Source organism: Callithrix jacchus, chromosome 1 (genome assembly GCF_049354715.1).
Source record: "Callithrix jacchus isolate 240 chromosome 1, calJac240_pri, whole genome shotgun sequence".
NCBI classification, from domain to species: Eukaryota; Metazoa; Chordata; class Mammalia; order Primates; family Cebidae; genus Callithrix; species Callithrix jacchus.
In genome coordinates this window covers 103440375-103447401 of record NC_133502.1, presented here as the reverse complement: position 1 = coordinate 103447401, position 7027 = coordinate 103440375, and positions in this window count along the sequence as shown.

Genomic DNA, 7027 nt, shown 5'->3' with positions numbered 1-7027 from the left:
GCAGCTCTAGGCTGGTTGCTGTGGCTCTCATCTGTAATCCCAGCACTTTGGAAGGCTGAGGCAGGTGGATCACTTGAGGTCAGGAGTTCTAGACTGGCCTGGTCAACATGGCAAAACCCTGTATCTACTAAAAATACAAAAGTTAGCCAGGCCGGGTGGTCACACCTGTAATCCCAGCTACTTAGGTGGCTAAGCCACGAGAATTGCCTGAACCTGGGAGGCAGAGGTTGCAGTCAGCCAAGATCTCACCACTGCATGCTAGCCTGGGTGACAAAGGGAGGCTCTGTCTTAAAAAAAAAAAAAGAAAAAGAAAAAGCTCTAGTAGAATGAAAAAAAGTAGAATTTGAAAAGTTTGATTCCCAGCTTGTTTGCTTTACTAGTTGTATAATCTTCAAGAGGCCATTGGTTTCTGTGAACCTGGTTTCCTAGTCTGTAAAACAGGGATTATAATACCCATCCTGCTTCTCTGCTGGTGCCTTTACATAGTACCTGAGGTAATAATATGTAACAGCACTATGTAAACACTCTGGGTTCATAAAAAATAAGGTATCAAATGGTCTCTCTTGCAGACATATTTAATAAAAATCTATAATAAAAGCATTCAAATTTCATTCTACATAAAAGCAAGGAGCAGAGGCAGAGGGTGTCTCCATGAATGAAAGTTTCTCAGAATATAATTGTCTTTTCTAAAAGTAGTAGTGCACTGGACTAGATGTTACGCTGTGAATGATGGCTCACTCACACTGTTTTAGAAGGATTGCTATTAAAGGAAGTCATGTGATTTACCAGAATTGTTCCAGGCTACATAATATTGAGGACAAGTCCTGAATTGAATTATAGCAGTAGGAGCCCACATAGTAGCATTAAGAATATAGTTCCTTACAGTTTAGATCACTTTATGAGACACCTAATCAATTTTCAGCAAAATGTGTCTGCAGCCACTTTCCCCCAAATAATCTTCATTGCAGGAGTTTATTTCTTCAGAAGTATTAAAAATGGGCAAGGAAAATATAATCAACCTTATTAGATAATCCTAATACAAAATCCATTCCATATGACCAACTCTAAGATAATAAAACATTTTTTTAGAGCAGCAAATGTTTGCATTTAGGGGAAAGAGGTTTAGAGATCACACTTAGCTCCTTTAAGATTAAAACACAATGTAGATGAGACCAGAAAGGCTAAAGAGATTAACCAAAGTTAACCAGATTGTGGTAGACCGTGAATTAGCCCCCAGTTCTAACGAAGATAATACTGGGCTCTCTGGCCAGCTTGGTAGCTCACATCTGTAATCCCAGTGCTTTGGGAGGCCGAGGCGGTTGGATGGCTTGAGCTCAGGAGTTAGCCTGGGCAACATGGTGAAATCTCATCTCTACCAAAAATACAAAAAATTAGCCAGGTATGGTGGCCTCTGCCTATAGTCCCAGCTAGTTGGGAGGCTGAGGTGGGAAGATTGTCTGAGCCGGGGAGGTGGAGATTGTAGTGAGGTGAGATCGTGCCACTGGGCACCAGCCTGAGCAAATAGAGTGAGACCCCATCTCAAAAAATAAATAAAAATAATACTAGACTTTCATAAATTATTTTCTTGTACAAAGCAGTAAGATATGTACACTTTCCTACACCTACCCCATTCCCGCACCACTCATTTCAGAAAGTCAATGCACAGATTTTCTCCTGTAATTTCTGCCCTGTAGGCTGTTGTGATAGTTAGCAAGAGTGGGAGCCTGTGGAGAGGCACAGCAAAAGCAGCTGCATAGGTGTGAACCCTGCTGATTGTTAAAAAAGGACCATGGCTTCAGCACTGTTCATCTCTCTGGAACTTCCTTACTGAACCTTCAGACACTCTGTGGTTGGAGGCTGAAGGTCGTGAGCCTTGCTTCCTGCGGTCGTGGTAATTCTGTTGCAGCTTTTGCACAGTGGCAGCTGCAACACAGTCATCTCCCCTATTCAACCTCTGCCCCCATTTTCACAATAAAACATCTGCTTGAGAGGCGTGAACCAGGCAGGTGAGTTGGATAGTGCTCAAATTACATTCTTTAATTGAATACTCACTTGTGGAACTCAGGTTTATGTAAGGTATGAAATCAGGAGGTAGGAGACAAGAGTTCTGATCTCTGCTTCAGTACGTACACACCATATAACCTTGGGCAAGTAACTTCTTTCTAAGGCTCAGTTGATTAATCTTTAAAGTGGGAATAATGGGGATAACTTGTTCACTTAAAGGCAGGAGAATTAAATAGAAACAGCTCTTAAAAATTCCTTCTAGGCTGGGCACGGTGGCTCACGCCTGTAATCCCAGCACTTTGGGAGGCCCAGGCGGGTGGATCACGAGGTCAAGAGATCGAGACCATTCTGGTCAACATGGTGAAACCCCGTCTCTACTAAAAATACAAAAAATCAGCTGGGCATGGTGGTGCGTGCCTGTAATCCCAGCTACTCAGGAGGCTGAGGCAGGACAATTGCCTGAACCCAGGAGGGGGAGGTTGTGGTGAGCCGAGATTGTGCCATTGCACTCCAGCCTGGGTAACAAGAATGAAACTCTGTCTCAAAAAAAAAAAAAACAAAAAGAAAAAGAAAAAAATCCCTTCTAGGCTCTAGAAAAGTAAAGATAATGTGAGCTTTCCTCAAGTAAGGGAGTCATTTTTAGTAGTGTATTTCTTAGATATGATCAGTGTCATAGAGTATAAATAAGTTCACAGCTCTTTCCAAACAATTGTTCAGACTAGCAAGAAGTCTAGGGTCTCCGTTAGCTCCATTGTTGACATAGGTGTGACTATAAGAGTCCTATGCAGACTTACCTTCCTCACACACTCAGCCATTTATACCAGAGCACCCCATTAATGCCAGGATGTCTAAGCCAAACGGAGATTCACATCTTTAGTAAAAAGTTATTTCAGAATGAGAAAGGCATGTACTTCCTGCCTCTGTATTGCAGCTAGTGAATTTGGGTCACTGCTCCATTCTCCTGTTGTCTTTAAGTTGAGTGCTAGATAGCCCTCTGCCACATACACCACTGTGTCTGCACTATAATCTCTGGGTGGGAAGAGAAAGCGTTTGTGCTCCTTCTTGCCTACAGACTTAATTAGGGACCATTTCCAAGCATGCAAATAATGCAGCGTTTCAATAAGGAAAGTTATTTTGTCCCAGAAGCCTCCTTAGTACCTATGCAAATTTGTCCACTCCACTCCCAAGCCAAGTTCCCTCCCCACAAAATGGCAATGGGTACCTATATGCCTTTTATCCATCAAGATAAGAAGGGACTTCTCAACACAAAGATGGCTTGGCAGCCTCCACCACTAAACACAGAGGCAGCTGGCGACAAAGCACTGCCTAACCAGACAAGAAGTTAAGAAATTTGTCACTCTTGAGCATCAATGTCCTGAATCTTTTTCAATCATGAGTTTTCTGTCCAGTTATCTGTAACTTCACATAGATGGGAGGGTGGCTACTGAGCCAGTCAATTGCAGATCTAGAACTGGATATGCATGTTCTTGATTTTCTATGATCATTGCTGTTCTAGCTGTATATTCAAAGCAGAGCTTGACATTCTGACGTGCCTAGGCAGCCTCTAACCAAATTAAAATTGACCCATTACTCCTTGGTGGGGGTGAGGTGGTGGCAGTACCAGAGGATGTGTGTGTGGGAAGGGCAGGGTGTGTGCTTCTGTACTCTTTATCAGCTGCCCCCAATTAAAAACAATTTGATTATTCTTTAATAGGACAAAGGGTACTTTCTTAATCTTAGGTCAAGTGTGAATGTAGGCACCTTATACCAAATTGATATTTGTAATGATCTTGTCACTCCCTGCTTATGAGCCTTTCTCCCACCACAATGGCTTTCTATTATAATCAGATTAGAAAATGAATGCTTTTATCAGGCATAAGAAGTTCAATGTGACCAGAACCCAGTGATGTAGCCATGACCTAATCTTATATTACTTGGTCTCTAGCATGTAGCAGTCTTTAAAAAAATACTCCCATTCACCAATAGTTTCTCAAAATGAGGCTTTTGAATCCATATGAAATTAGCTTCTTAGTGGTTTTTGCTTTGGCTGACTCTTTTTAGGCTTTCAGGCTCCTGCTTAAATGTCATCTCCTCCAAGAAGCCTTCTGTGAACTCCCATCTGAACTAGTTCTACTACTCCTGTCACTCATTCATATTATGCTGCTATTTAACTGTTTTCTATCTCCCCCATCAGAATGTAGGCCCCAGCAAGAAAGACACTTTGCTTATGTTGTTTTTTTATATCAATGTGGATCTGATCAAGAGAGAAAAACAGTAATTTCAACAAGGAAAGTTTGATATAAAATATTATTACCTGTAACAGGGAATTGGAGCAAAGGGGGATTGGTAAGAGGTAAAGAGTACTCTAAATAATACAGAAATAGAGATTTAAGGAACAGCTACTTACTAACGAAGGGCTGAGATGCAGCATCTCACAAAGAGCTACTCCAAGACCCAGACACCCTCTTAGGACTGGCTGAGATCCAGACTTTGCAGGAGTGTGCACAGCTGTAGCTTTCTGAATAGCAGGAGAGTCCTGCTAGATTTCTTCCTTCTAGAACTTGCCAGAAATCCACACTCCAGAACTTGTTGGAAATCCATTCCCTGTGGTTTCAGGAAAAGCTCTTGAGGGAGATGTCTCATTAGAGGCACTTGCTCCGAAGCCACCTAAGGGGCTTCTGGAGGAAGCTGCTGGCTGCTGGGTGCTGCTGCTTGCTACCGGTGCTGCAGGAACCTGCCCAGTATGCACACCAGAGCCAGAAAGTCAAACGTGTTCCTCCTGCAACGTCTCTATTGACAGAGCTTTTGTAACAGATGGAAAATATTTAAAGGGCTCAGATTCAGTTTCGCTGAGCAGGCAAAGATGGTGAATTTGGAGCTAAGAGGCTAAATCCCTGCATTCTGGCACACAGTAGGTTTAATAAATATTTGGTGGTCATAAATGATTTACATCTAACCTAAGTGAAAAGTATGCTTGTTTGGCATATGTCACTTCAAGATTGGAGCTTCCAGGCCTAGCTTTTGACATGAAAGTTTCTGCCAAATGCCTTCGGCATGAAAACTCTGGAACCTCCCCAGCCTGTCTCCCCCAACTCTGTGGTAGGGATAAGAGAAGCCCCCAGATAACATCAGAGCTTGGCTCAACAGTTAGTGAGAAGTGCAATGAGAGAAGCACAAGCAGAGAAAAGGAGAGAAAAGAGGCCATGAGCCCCACTTACAGTCTGTGTTAGGGCTAGGGCTGGGCCACCAGTTGCTTCATTTGTCATCTTTCTGACGCACTGAGGTGAATTATATAGCTCTGCCATATGGCCAAAATGTGAAACACATCCAAGGGCTGTATTTTAAAACGTAACTTAAAAAATAAAGAAACATCTTGATTTCTCTAGCCACTTTTCTGTTGACACAAACCATCTAGAGAGATTAGGCGAAAGATCCCTGCTACAAGCTATCTGATATTTCCTAACAGAGCAAAGCTTCCTCTTTGTCCACTGACCCTTTGAATAGCTCTTCAGGTTCTATTCTTAGAATTCTCATTTCCTGTCCTGGGAAAAAACTTCACAGAATTTCAATAAATATTACCCAAATTATGTGGAAGCTTTCTATCAGGATGCAATGTGGTGTTCATTCACTAATGCTATCAATAAATATTTACTGAGCACCAACATCACTGAGACAATGATGGCAGACATAATTCTGGGCGTTTGAAGTGCAACTGTGAACACCACAAGGTCCCTGTTCTCATGGAACTTGCTAACATCCTGGCTAAAATAAAGAACATGGAACTTCCTAGAGAGGCACTGTGGGTGATTTAACAAACCATTGAAATGCTCTGGTTGGAGCATTTAACCAAACTGAATAAAACATGGTTGTTGCTGGTCTTCTTGGAAACTTCACTGTCCTTGTGTACAAATTATATCACTCAAGTCTTCTAACTTTTGATTCTTGGGAAGGTTTCAGAGCAGTACTCTCTAATGGTAATATGTGAGCCACATAAAGTAATTTAGATTTTTCTAGGAACAAAGTTCAAAAATTAAAAGGAAGTTGGGTACAGTAGTGTGTGCCTCTAGTTCCAGGTACACTGGAGGCTGAGGCAGGAGGATAGCTTGAGCTTCAGCTTTTCAGGCCAGTCTGGGCAACACAGGAAGACCTCATCAATACAATAAATAAATAAATAGAAACAAACCGATTAAATTAATTTTACTAATATTTTAACTGATTTATTCAAAATACCACAATTTTGACATAATCACGATAAATTATTGAACTGCATTTCTTCACATTATTTTTTTCGAAATCTCACGTATATGTGTACTTACAGTACATCTCAATTTGAATCGGGCACATTTCAAGTGCTTAACAGCCACATGTGGCTAGGTATGGAAGGGCAGAGGTTCAGAACACCGCCAAAGGCGTTCTCTGTCCTCTTATTTTGGGGATGGAGGAGAAAATACTTGCCGAATTGAAACATTCTGTGAACTTTGGCTCCGGGTGTTTAGTATGAAATCAGAGTCAGGTCGGGAGCGGTGGCTCACGCCTATAATCCCAGCACTTTGGAAGGCCAAGGTGGGTGGATCACGAGGTCAAGAGATCGAGACCATCCTGGTCAACAAGGTGAAACCCCGTCTCTACTAAAAATACAAAAATTAGCTGGGCGTGGTGGTGCGCGCCTGTAGTCCCAGCTACTCGGGAAGCTGAGGCAGGAGAATTGCTTGAACCCAGAAGGCGGAGGTTGCGGTGAGCCGAGATCGTGCCATTGCACTCCAGTCTGGGTAACAACAGAGAAACTCCGTCTCAAAAAAAAAAAAAAAGAAAAAAAAAAGAAAAAAAGAAATCAGAGGCAGGTGAAGATCACCATAGCCTTCCTTTGCACTGGCTCACTACAGTGGCCACAATGGAAGGAGGTTCACAGAATGTGCTAGTTTGGACATTAAGTCACTGAGTCTCCACTGAGGAAAGAGATAGCATTCAGAATAGTTTTCCCCTAACGCCAAACCGGCGGTACCATCTCAGCCCACAGATCACG